Here is a 13,281-nt window from a genome sequence, read left to right on the forward strand (position 1 = left end):
ATAATGCCAAACTATGGACCCGTAAAGATAAAAACCTGCGATCCATAACTGGTTACCGATCTCGACCAATTCTCTCTAAAAACTGTCGGTCTGTGCTTCTAAACTCGATAATAAATAACCTTTTTATGAATGATCTAGGCATTCCTAGCTACGTTTCACTCTTTCCATATTATTTTAATATCAGATCGTATTACATATCAGTTCGGATGTCCGAATGTTCGAATACTTTTAAGTTACTCGCACTTAGAATATCCAGACTAATAAAGAAAGATTTATTACTTTTGTGGTGACGCCGCAGTCGCCACCGGAGTAATGTTAGCAACGGAATACCAGCAACGGCGGTTGCCGGGTGGTCACGAGTCGCGCGCGATGTCGAAGCGGCGCTTATGAAAATTGATAGTTTATTCAACACATGCAAAACTTTAGATGCATTATAACTTCCATTAGATGCATTTTCTCAACGCAAAAAATTCCTCTTTACTAAATTTGTTATGTTACGGCACAATTAAAAAAATTATGTAAATTTTTATCGGAAAAAAAACACCGTTGTTATGGTCGCAATTTGAGGATTTTTTTAGGGATGACAACTCAATTTTAAAAAACTATAATTTTTTTACTATGATGAAAGAATAGATCAAATTCGGTATTTTCGACATTTGAAGGGTAAAAAAACACCGTTGCTAGGGGTAAAAAATTAAGATTTTTTTAAGAATGATAATAGAGTATCTATAGATACTTACTATATATGTCTTTTGAAAAAGCCGACGTATTTTAAAAAACTAGAATTTTTTTAGTTTGATAAAAGAATAGACCAAATTCGGTATTTTCGACATTTGAAGGGTAAAAAAACACCGTTGCTAAGGGTAAAAAATTATGATTTTTTTAAGAATGATAATAGAGTATCTATAAATACTTACTATATATGTCGTTTGAAAAAGCCGACGTATTTTAAAAAACTAGAATTTTTTTAGTCTGATAAAAGAATAGACCAAATTCGGCATTTTCGACATTTGAAGGGTAAAAAAAACACCGTTGCTACGGGTAAAAAATTAAGATTTTTTTAAGAATGATAATAGAGTATCTATAGATACTTACTATATATGTCGTTTGAAAAAGCCGACGTATTTTAAAAAACTAGAATTTTTTTAGTCTGATAAAAGAATAGACCAAATTCGGCATTTTCGACGTTTGAAGGGTAAAAAAACACCGTTGCTAGGGGTAAAAAATTATGATTTTTTTAAGAATGATAAAAGAGTATCTATAGATACTTACTATATATGTCTTTTGAAAAAGCCGATGTATTTTAAAAAACTAGAATTTTTTTAGTCTGATAAAAGAATAGACCAAATTCGGTATTTTCGACGTTTGAAGAGTAAAAAAACATCGTTGCTAGGGGTAAAAAATTAAGATTTTTTTAAGAATGATAATGAGTATCTATAGATACTTACTATATATGTCGTTTGAAAAAGCCGACGTATTTTAAAAAACTAGAATTTTTTTAGTTTGATAAAAGAATAGACCAAATTCGGTATTTTCGACGTTTGAAGGGTAAAAAAACACCGTTGCTAGGGGTAAAAAATTAAGATTTTTTTAAGAATGATAATAGAGTATCTATAGATACTTACTATATATGTCGTTTGAAAAAGCCGACGTATTTTAAAAAACTAGAATTTTTTTAGTTTGATAAAAGACTAGACCAAATTCGGTATTTTTGACGTTTGAAGGGTAAAAAAACACCGTTGCTAGGGGTAAAAAATTAAGATTTTTTTAAGAATGATAATAGAGTATCTATAGATACTTACTATCTATGTCGTTTGAAAAAGCCGACGTATTTTAAAAAACTAGAATTTTTTTAGTTTGATAAAAGAATAGACCAAATTCGGTATTTTCGACATCTGAAGGGTAAAAAAACACCGTTGCTAGGGGTAAAAAATTATGATTTTTTTAAGAATGATAATAGAGCATCTATAAATACTTACTATATATGTCGTTTGAAAAAGCCGACGTATTTTAAAGAACTAGAATTTTTTTAGTAATAATAATAATAATAATAATCTTTATTTAGCATAAATAGCTACATACAAAAACAACAAATTTCCCAAAAAAAAAAAAAATTATAAATAAAGATACATATACATATCAATAATGTTCATAAAGCTAATTCAACAACATATTTAGTCAGCAAGAGTACATATATAAATAAGCAATAAATGACAAATGCTGGGTATCCCGATCCCCGACACTTGCAACGCCCCGGTTTTACCAGGAACAGCAGCATCCCGGTTAATCCAAGGAATACCGCAATATTCCGGTCCGTCTAAACATTGCTATGTCGGCGACCTAAGCACCCCGCCACCAAAACTGGTTCAGAAATTTTTTAAAAATTACCACATACATAAACCTAAAGCGCTCTTACTAACTTTACAATAATATTATTAATTAAATAATTATTAATATACCCTTATAAATTAATCCATATACGCTTATTGTGTAAAAAATATATTATATACATATGCACTTGAGGTTACTATTAACATGTGGATCTAAACAAAACAATTGATGTAATCAAAATTTGCAGTGCTCGCAAATAACCATAAAATGTTACGCCAATAGGTGAATCTCGGTCATGAGGTTAATTACCTATGGGCTGGTGAAATTGATCAAATACAGGGTGTCCTGGTTTTTTTGGAGAGACCATGTCAAATCCCGGTTGTTCCATGGATAACAAACACAGCTCTTCTGCCAACCACAAACACCTCATCATTGTTCTCGCTTCACTACAATATTTATCTGCACATATATTTACTATAATAATTCAAGCCATATACTTAAATTAAACTTAAAATAAGTGTTAAACTAAAATAGTGATCCTAAACAACATATTATAAGAGATAAACAAAATGAAAATAAAAAAAAAACAATTAGGTAAAGGTAACAAAAATCCTAGGACAATATATGTGCCCTAACCAGCCTTTTAAAATTATTTTTATTTACAGAATCACAGTCTCTTATGCTGGTTGGTAATCTATTAAAATCTTGTAAGCCTCTCTGTAGGACAGAATTTAACATCTGGTTAGAGTTACACCTATCGATTAGTATGAAATTGTTACAGTTTCGAGTTTGATAATGATGAACATCTCTAAAAAACTTCACCTTCTTACAAATATATGGTGGTAACATATTATTTTTAACTTTATACAAAAAAACATAGATGCTAAACATAACTTTTGTTTAACAGACAACATATTCAGAACGTTATGCATCATTACGATTGGGGTATATCTATACCCTATCTATAAAATAGTTCTCATTGCCCTGTTCTGTACAAGCTGTAACTGTTCAATTTTAAAGTTTGGTAAATTGTATAAAATTGTTGAGCAAAATTCAAGATGCGGAGCTGCAATGCTATTATACAGTAATAGTTTTGTAGCCATTGATAATTGTTTTCCTACTCTTGCAATAAAACCAATTTTTTTGGAAAATTTTCTAGTTATGTAATCAGCGTGTGCATAAAAATTTAAGTTACAATCAAATATTACTCCCAAGTATTTAATTTGACTCTCATATTTTATCTTTTCATTATTTACCACAATGTTAATATCTTTCACATTGATGTGCATTAATTTGCTCTTTTTCCCAAATAAACAAAATTTCGATTTTGATGTATTTAAACAAAGACTATTACTGCAAAGCCATTTAAATAAATTAGATAAATCATTATTAAGAATTATTTATAATTTTAGTCTGATAAAAGAATAGTCCAAATTCGGCATTTTCGAAATTTGAAGGGTAAAAAAACACCGTTGCTACGGGTAAAAAATTAAGATTTTTTTAAGAATGATAATAGAGTATCTATAGATACTTACTATATATGTCGTTTGAAAAAGCCGACGTATTTTAAAAAACTAGAATTTTTTTAGTCTGATAAAAGAATAGACCAAATTCGGCATTTTCGACGTTTGAAGGGTAAAAAAACACCGTTGCTAGGGGTAAAAAATTAAGATTTTTTTAAGAATGATAATAGAGTATCTATAGATACTTACTATATATGTCGTTTGAAAAAGCCGACGTATTTTAAAAAACTAGAATTTTTTTAGTCTGATAAAAGAATAGACCAAATTCGGCATTTTCGACATTTGAAGGGTAAAAAAACACCGTTGCTAGGGGTAAAAAATTATGATTTTTTTAAGAATGATAATAGAGTATCTATAGATACTTACTATATATGTCGTTTGAAAAAGCCGACGTATTTTAAAAAACTAGAATTTTTTTAGTCTGATAAAAGAATAGACCAAATTCGGCATTTTCGACATTTGAAGGGTAAAAAAACACCGTTGCTAGGGGTAAAAAATTAAGATTTTTTTAAGAATGATAAAAGAGTATCTATAGATACTTACTATGTATGTCGTTTAAAAAAGCCGACGTATTTTAAAAAACTAGAATTTTTTTAGTTTGATAAAAGAGTAGACCAAATTCGGTATTTTCGACATTTGAAGGGTAAAAAAACACCGTTGCTAGGGGTAAAAAATTTAGATTTTTTTAAGAATGATAATAGAGTATCTCTAGATACTTACTGTGTATGCCTTTTGAAAAAGCCGATGTATTTTACAAAAATAGATTTTTTTATTATGATAAAAGAAAAGACCAAATTCGGTATAATTGACAATTGGAGGGTAAAAAAGGATAGGGATGAAAAAATGAGATTTTTTTTAGGGATAATAACACAATATTTATAGATGCTTTCTATGCATACCGTTTGAGTAATACGACATAATTTAAAAAACTAGAATTAATTTCATCAGATGAAAAAACACACCTATTTTGATATATTTAGCACTTAAAGGTATAAAACATTTTTGCTCCAGGTATAATTTTCTGTATAGAAAGTTTAATTTTCTTTTTGAGTTTTTTTATTAAACTTGCAAAGTTTACCCACTTTGTCCAGAACTTGTATTATGCGGTTTATTAGAAGAGAAATAAATATAGGACAGGACGAAGGTTAAAAAAACAGCATTGGCTTCTTTAAAATATAGGCGCTTAAACGCGGATCGTTCAGATTTGTTAAAAAGTTATTGCAATCGTGTGTGCGAGAAGGAGATAACTAATGCATTTGCATCAGGTTTAAGCGTTTGCATAAGGGCATCGCGTTTGTCGGTACACCTAAGGATGCCGACGCAAGTGTTCGTTAGGGCCATTCTTAAAGTAATGCTTTATTCTTACTTTATTTTTTTTATTTGAGTAAATTTGTTTTATTTTTTTTTTTAATTTTTTAATATTTATTCCTTTATTTTTTAAATACTAACTATTAATTTAATATATTACTACCCGTTTTAAGTTCTATTTGTTTCTTTTACTAATATTTCCATTTACATAATTATTAATTTTTAGAGAATAGCCCTTTTAAACAAATACTATTTTTAAGAATATAATAATTTAACATTTTTTCTTGATATTTTTCTGAGGAGTGAGGGACATTTGCTTTTAGGAATAAAATTAATCTCTATTTTTAGTCTTGTCTGAGACTTCTTAACGTTGAGACAAAATATTGCCTTCTATACATATTGGTCAATACTGTGATTTTTGCTGTGGAAAATTACGGGTATACTGGTGAGCTCTGTATCAACGTTTCGCTATAAGTATAAGTGTTAGTTTTCTCGTCGGCTTTCTTTTACTTGGGTTGACTTTAAATTGTTTTCTTTTAAGTTTGCTTTAATAATTTAAATTTCTGTTTTAAATGGGTGGAAAAAAGCAAATCCTGCAAGATTAGCTAATTTTTTTAATGAAAGATCAATAAGTTATCAGGAGGCTCTAGGTTTAAACATAAGTGACGATATTTTAGGTGATGCAGCGATTATTTCATATGGAGCAAGTTGTTACGAATTTCGACGTAACGTGCAGCGTTACTTAAAAAAGAATAGCTGTAATATTCGGTCCTTGTTTACTAATAATAGTGAGTCAATTATTTTATGCAAAAAAAAAATTAAAAAATACAAACATATTCAGTTAAAAAATGAATTTAATATTAAAGATAAAGAAAGCCTGACAGATGATGAATTAGATATTTCAGATACCTTTGGTAGTTTATTTAATAAGAAAGAAAAAGTGTCTAATAGCCTATTACCTCATGGTTCAATTAATGTTTACGTGAAAGGCCAAAGTCCTACAGAAAAAAGAAAATTTTTATTTAATAAGTGTAATGATTTTGAAGGCTCTTTTGAGGTAACTATAGCAGAATTTAAGGAGCTTATAAATTTTGATTTTGGAACTAGTACTATTAAATTTATAGAGGGTCAGTACGTTTATTATTTGAAGGAAAGAATAAAAGAAGTTAATAATACTTGCTTGTTTTATGTAAAATCGTATCGCATTACAAAAACACGCATAACAGTTTATGGTTATTGTGGCCATTATTATTGTAAAACTTTTAATTTTATTTGTCATTTAGGAAAAAATAAGGAAGAGTGCTCGAATTATATTTTTAATGTGTTTAGTTCGAATTTTAATTATAGACACGCTGATAATTTGACTAGGCAAGTAAGGGGTGTTGAAAGAACTTTATTAGGGAATCATTTTAGGGATAAGACTCCTTTACAAATGAGAATGAAAAATGTTTTAAAGCCCAACGTCACTTTAAATTTGACAAAAAATTTGCAGACAATTAAATCTGATGGGGTCTATAAAAATATTAAGGCGTAATTTTTATCACGACTTGATCGTGATTCTGACGATCGTTTTGACATGCACTTAATGGGTAGGGATCATCGGGAGTATATTCAGTTTACTGGGGAACCACTTACTGTATATATTTTTAGCAAAGAGCAAAATGACTTAATATTATCGGCTCTTCGAAAATCCAATAATAGAAAGGTCACTTTACATTTAGATGCCACTGGTAGTGTTGTCCGCCAACCTACTTATGTTTCAGATAGCAAAGCGAGTTTTTTTGAGAAAAGAATTTTGTATTATACTGGAGTAGTAAGAATAGGGTCCCCTAAAGAGGGAAATCATGGCGTATCTCCAGTTCTTGAAATGATTTCATCCCAGCATGATCATGTAACAATTGCTAACTGGCTTAATAAATTTAAATTTTTTTGGGATAAATATAGCGGAAAGTGGCCAATTTTTGATAGAGTCGTAACTGATTTTTCTTTAGTAGAAATTCATGCGGTATGTTCATCATTTAATGAAATGAGTTTATTACGGTATCTAAATGATTTTTGTTTTAATTATGTTTATAATAAAAAAGTCAATAGTCAAATTACTCCTATTCAGATTTGTTGTGCACACATGATGAAAATTTTCTCAAATGTAATTAATAAACATTTTAGTCAGTATAATATTAAAGTCTTTTTAAAGGAAACTGTTGCTGCTGCTTCTATTGTTTCAAATATTAAATATCTCGAGCAGTGGTTTAGGTATTTGGTAATATTATTAGATTCTAAATTTGATTCTCTTTCTGTTAACTTTGCTGAACAAAAGCTGTTGGAATTCAATGCTTCTCTAAATATAAAACAACTATTACCTCAAAATAATGATTTAGAAAATAATTCAACAGAATCACAAAAAACTAGTCAATCAAAAAACTCCACATTTTTTGAAAATTCCTTATTTTATTTAAGATTTATTGCAATTCGAGAAACAGCTAATCTACAAATATGCAATGTCGGTGTTAGTAATTTAAATAAATTTTTTAATCCGACATTTTTAACATATATTATTCAACATTACTTTTCTTACTATGGTCATCTCTTCTTATTGGAGAGCGTTCTAGCAATGCCTTGGTAGAAAATTATTTTAACTACTTAAAAAATGATATTTTGCATAAAGACCTTCGAAAAAAACCAAGTAGATTTTGTAGAAATGTTCGAGAATATGTATTGTCCTGTCATAAGACTATAATGTTAGGAATAAATCGAAAATCTTGCGCTGTAAATAAAAGAAGAATTGAAATACCCGATGAAACATGGTGCAAGCGTGTTCGTAGGGAAGGTTCATACTATAAAGCATCAGGAAGTAGAAAAATACTAAGCCTTAAACAGTTCTCACATACACACATGAATTTTATACATTTATCATTTTTTTCTAATGGTTTAGTTGATCAGATTGACTATTATAATCAAACGCTTCAAAATAATAATAATGAATTTATGGTTGCTAAATTTTCTAGTAGTAGGTTTAGGGGCATTAATATTTTAAATTCTTCTTCTTTTCACTGCCTTTATTCTAGTTCTATATTTAAAAAAAAAACAACGGATCTTTGGTTAGATAATTTTGTTATTGACTTAATCTTAGAAAAAATTACACAAATGAGAGGCAATAGAGTTTTAGTTTTGTCTTGGTATGAGGGCACTGCAATTTATCCGCAAAATAATGGTTCGTCCAAAGCTTATCCAAGTATGCCAGATTTGAAAGAAGCTAAAGAACTAATTATTCCTGTTAACCAACATGGAAATCATTGGACATTAGTGTATGTTAATTTTGAGAACCATATTTACCGTTATTATAACTCGGCGGCTCCTAAAAGCGAATATTGTAGGCAAAAAGATGTTATAACCCATAAAGTATTATTTGAACAATTTATAAAGAAACATAATAAAATGTATCCATGTTCTAAAAAGCCAGAAAGTTATTCTATTGAAATGCCAACTATCCCGTATCAATCAGACAGTTTTAATTGTGGAGTTTTTATTATTTATTTTGGAAATAATTTAATTAATCAGAGAGCAGTTGAAAATGCATTTGATCCTAATGCATTTAGAATATTTTTACAAAAATTTATTTTAGAAAACTCGGATTATGTTAGAAGTCTTTGCGTAAAATGTGGAGTTTGCACCGATAACGAAACTGAAGGAGTATCTATTTAAATGTGTAATAGATGGTGGCACAAACTTTGTTTATTAGCAATTGATCATTCATTTATAGAACCACCACATTTTATTTGTTTATTGTGCACAAATTTTAAAAAAGAACAGCAAGAAGAAAATTAAACTGCAACATAATTATTTATTATGTGTTAAATATTCTCAAACATATTTTTATAATTTTTTTAATCCATTACAAGATTTTTTAGTCTTAGTAACTTTTTAGTCCACGCCAACTTAATTATATTACCAAATGTGCAATAATTTCGTAAACTGTTACGTATTACACTTCTTTGCGTGTCTGACTTATTACTTCTTAACTTATTCGTCTGTTAGATTTATTGGTTGGGATTGGCAAGGGTGTAGGGGAGGAGGGAGCCCTTTTGCGCCAATTGTTACTAGAATAATTAAATATACACATGTATATAGGTTTATATTATTTCTGCGTTTCGAAATTGATTAAAATTAGAATATTTTTCAGTTTTTAAGACCTGTAGGTAACTTACGCCCATTAGATTTATTGGCTGGGATTGGCAAGGGTGTAGGGGAGGAAGGAGCCCTTTTGCGCCAATTATTATTAGAGTAATTTAACATATACACATATATAAATACATAGGTTTATATTCTTTCTGCGTTTCGAAACTGATTTGGGTTCAAATATTTTTCGCTTTTTAAGACCTGTAGGTAACTTACGCCTGTTACATTTATTGACTAGGATTAGCAAGGGTGTAGGGAGGAAGAGAGCCCTTTTTCGGTGCTTGTAATTAAACCATACTTTTATCAAATCACCAAACAAAGTATACTTTCAAAAACAAAATTTAAAGAAAAGTTACTGGAGTTGCTTTGAAAGAAACGTCATTTAAACGTATTAGTTCGATTCGATGAATCATTTATGTAATTGTTGTTTCTACCCTCATCAGAAATTTATAGTATATTCCATAAGATTTGTACAATATTTGTCGAAATTATTTAAATTAATATTATAGCTTCTTTTATTAACTTTTTAAAATATTTTTGTGTTAGCTATTTTGCAGGCCAGGCAAAATTTTTACCACATTCAATAATTTTTAAGATACCAACTAGGCAAAATGCCTGCTGACACAAAAATATAAAATACTTTTATCATAGAAAGACCACAACACATATGTATTCTATTCATATCACTACGTTTTATTCATGGCATATATGTTCACGTTCTATCGAAACTTTATTTCTTCATGCTTATAAAATTCTCAACCTCTTTGAATCACATACGTATAGCTGCCAAAACTGTACGCACTATTTCTTTTTTTTTATCTTTTAAAACTTTCACTAGATATTGCCACTAAACTATTTTATTATATTGTTTAGATTCTCGCCCTCGTAATACTTCTTATTTTCAATTAATCTTCCACTGGCCCGCCGGGGCCTCTGGTTGTGCAAGCGTACCACAGCATACCTATATGTATATAATTACACCAAAATAAAAAGTTACGTTTTATTTGGTTCTAAACGAAAATATATTTTAATATAAGAATATAATCTATAGTTATATACCGGGAATCTGAAATAAAGTCTGGCCAAATTAACATTAAGTTTTTTTTTGCGAATGATAACTTATTCTCTTAAAAGTGGGATGCTTAATTGTTTTTTAGTTTTCACCTTAGTAAATAGCAGGATAAATACGCCAACAAATCTAGCCGACCTCGTATCTTCAAGAATACAGTCAACAATATTTTAGACCTAATTTTAGACACCATCGTAATTCTGCAAGAATAATTGGGGTAACTATAATTCGTAGTCAAAAAGATTCGAACATCGAACAAAAATATATACGTTTTTCTAAGCGTAGAATTATTCCTACGTTTACTAAATATTAAAATAATGATATTAAAATCACCCTATCTAATATTATGTTAAATGTAATAATATACTTATAATCGGTATGCATTAGCCTCTGCTCAACAACTCCACTCTCACCTTCTCGTGGTAAGCCCTGTTACGCCGAATTTTGCATAGTTCAACTTGATGCACACAAATTCATATTTCTTTTATTAATGCAAAATTCAGCTGACTAAGAGAGAAAGGGGGACCGAAAGTTCAATTTATGTATTGTATCTTAATATGCCTTAAGAGGATCGTGAAGAAACAATAATTTTTTTTGTAAACTCAAAACACTAAAAACTTTTATACTAACATTTCGCTCCTTACCATTTTCCCGACCTTCGTAAACCAGTTTATTTTTTCTTAACCAATAGATTATTACCTCTCTATACTCCCATGATCTAGCACTACTGCCAATCAACACCTTGCTGCAATATTCTGATGAGACCGCAGGAATAACTATATCTAATACAAAGTTTCATATTAAATATATGCACCAGTTATTAATCTACTTCTAGATGCATGGATCAAGATTGGAGGTCAGCCCTAGAAATTGTCTTCCAAAAGGAAGAGTGTTCCACCTGGACATCTAAAATGAAAAGCTTCCAATCTCACATGGTTTGCCTAAGCCCAATATATATAGTCTATATAGTCTAGTTATGTATGTAGTACTAATATGTAGGTATAGTTTTTGATCTTAGGTTCACCAGGGAACGCCAGGACCCAAGCTGGTTAGTTATTCTGACTTGCTACTCGAAGAATCAGCTCGTCAGAACGATCAAGATTTGGCTCTACCGGAATTATACTAAGACAAACACATCCCCCCGCTATTGGCAGAACAATCTTCAAAAGATCACCTGATAAATATAATGGACAACTACAAAGCTCATATTTTGAACTTTTGGACCACTTACTTCACTCAAGCACTCCTAGATAATTTGTATTTGATCGGGCTACTAGATTAAATAAGAGCATGTACTAGTACATTGTAAATAAATGTTTGTTTTAAAGTAACCAAAAGCAACAATGTTTTTTTACCTCTTAATAATTGTCGAACATACTGCATTTTGTCTCTTCTATTATCATAGTGAAAAAATTCTAGTTTTTTAAATACGTCGGCTTTTTTAAACGACATATATAATAAGTATCTATAGATACTATATTAGCATTCCTAAAAAAATCTTAATTTTTCACTCCTAGCAACGGTGTTTTTTTACCCTTCAAATGTCGAAAATACCGAATTTGGTCTATTCTTATATCAAACTAAAAAAATTGTAGTTTTTTTAAAATACGTTGGCTTTTTCAAACGACATATATAGTAAGTATCTATAGATACTCTGTTATCATTCTTAAAAAAATCATAATTTTTTACCTGTAGCAACGGTGTTTTTTTACCCTTCAAATGTCGAAAATACCGAATTTGGTCTATTCTTATATCAAACTAAATAAATTGTAGTTTTTTAAAATACGTCGGCTTTTTCAAAAGACATACATAGTAAGTATCTATAGATACTCTGTTATCATTCTTAAAAAAATCATAATTTTTTAACCCTAGCAACGGTGTTTTTTTACCCTTCAAATGTCGAAAATACCGAATTTGGTCTATTCTTGTATCAAACTAAAAAAATTGTAGTTTTTTAAAATACGTCGGCTTTTTCAAAAGACATACATAGTAAGTATCTATAGATACTCTGTTATCATTCTTAAAAAAATCATAATTTTTTAACCCTAGCAACGGTGTTTTTTTACCCTTCAAATGTCGAAAATACCGAATTTGGTCTATTCCTATATCAAACTAAAAAAATTGTAGTTTTTTAAAATACGTCGGCTTTTTCAAACGACATACATAGTAAGTATCTATAGATACTCTGTTATCATTCTTAAAAAAATCATAATTTTTTAACCCTAGCAACGGTGTTTTTTTACCCTTCAAATGTCGAAAATACCGAATTTGGTCTATTCCTATATCAAACTAAAAAAATTGTAGTTTTTTAAAATACGTCGGCTTTTTTAAACGACATACATAGTAAGTATCTATAGATACTCTGTTATCATTCTTAAAAAAATCATAATTTTTTACCCGTAGCAACGGTGTTTTTTTACCCTTCAAATGTCAAAAATACCGAATTTGGTCTATTCTTATATCAAACTAAAAAAATTGTAGTTTTTTAAAATACGTCGGCTTTTTCAAAAGACATACATAGTAAGTATCTATAGATATTCTGTTATCGTTCTTAAAAAAATCATAATTTTTTAACCCTAGCAACGGTGTTTTTTTACCCTTCAAATGTCGAAAATACCGAATTTGGTCTATTCTTTTATCAAACTAAAAAAATTGTAGTTTTTTAAAATACGTCGGCTTTTTCAAATGACATACATAGTAAGTATCTATAGATATTCTGTTATCATTCTTAAAAAAATCATAATTTTTTACCCGTAGCAACGGTGTTTTTTTACCCTTCAAATGTCGAAAATACCGAATTTGGTCTATTCTTATATCAAACTAAAAAAATTGTAGTTTTTTAAAATACGTCGGCTTTTTCAAATGACATACATA

Source organism: Anthonomus grandis, chromosome 3 (genome assembly GCF_022605725.1).
Source record: "Anthonomus grandis grandis chromosome 3, icAntGran1.3, whole genome shotgun sequence".
Taxonomy (NCBI): domain Eukaryota; kingdom Metazoa; phylum Arthropoda; class Insecta; order Coleoptera; family Curculionidae; genus Anthonomus; species Anthonomus grandis.